The sequence below is a fragment of the Fukomys damarensis genome, unplaced genomic scaffold (genome assembly GCF_012274545.1).
Source record: "Fukomys damarensis isolate Sample0158 unplaced genomic scaffold, DMR_v1.0_HiC HiC_scaffold_5, whole genome shotgun sequence".
In the NCBI taxonomy this organism is placed as follows: Eukaryota; Metazoa; Chordata; class Mammalia; order Rodentia; family Bathyergidae; genus Fukomys; species Fukomys damarensis.
Genome location: NW_022900917.1, coordinates 20,137,172 through 20,138,073, shown reverse-complemented (window position 1 = coordinate 20,138,073; position 902 = coordinate 20,137,172).

The window sequence follows — 902 nt, the reverse complement described above, 5'->3', positions numbered from 1 at the left end:
GCTCGCCCCTCCCTGGAAACCGGGTCTCCAGCCTCCCCCGCCGGCGTCCCTGAGGGGTGACAGGTTCGCCCCCGATGCGGTTTCCTGCGGGGAGAGAGTGCATTTTACCCGATTACACAGCACGAACGCGCGGGGCTGGACACCTGGGGCTGAAAGAGGCCGACTTTGGACGAATCTATTTCGAAGAACAGACCGAGTGGAAGTGAAAGGTCCCAGGAAACTCCATCTAAGGCGCTTCTCTAAAATCACAACATAACCTACGGACTGCCACCAGACTGCGGGGGTGACGGCGGACGCACGAACCTCTGGGGGTCCCGAGTTGGGAACTTGGTGAAGTCGACACAGTCGTACTACAAAACGGCAAAGCCAGGTGTGGTGGCGCACTCCTGTAATCTCAGCTCTGGGGAGGCTGAGGCAGGCAAGCGGATCGCTTCTAGTTCGAAGTCGGCCTGCGCTACATAGTGAAAGGCTGTCTCAAAACAGAGTCAAAAGGCACAAGTGGAAAGTATGAGGTCCTCGTGGAGAATTCAGGAAAAAGCTTACTTAGCCTGATTAAGGAAAACCTTTACTAGGCACGTGGGGTAGGTGCATTTTACTTAACGCTCAAGGCAATAAAAAGAAGCGGGGTTTCGCCGCCTGTCTTGCAAGCACAAGGCCCCGAGTTCGATCCCCAGTACCAAAAAAAAAAACCAAACAAACAAAAAAAAGAAGCGGGCCTCAGCCCTGGATGGCATTCTGGTCTTGAACTAGCAGCCAGGGCAATCAAGGTGCAGCAAGTAAAACAGCTGCGAGCAAAAGGAGCAAAAGGAGTGGGGTCCCCCAGCCGTCTCGCGAGCGGCGAGTAGGTGCGTCCTCGGGGGACGGCGCAGCCGCTCCCCGAAAGGTGGGCAGCGCCCCGGGCT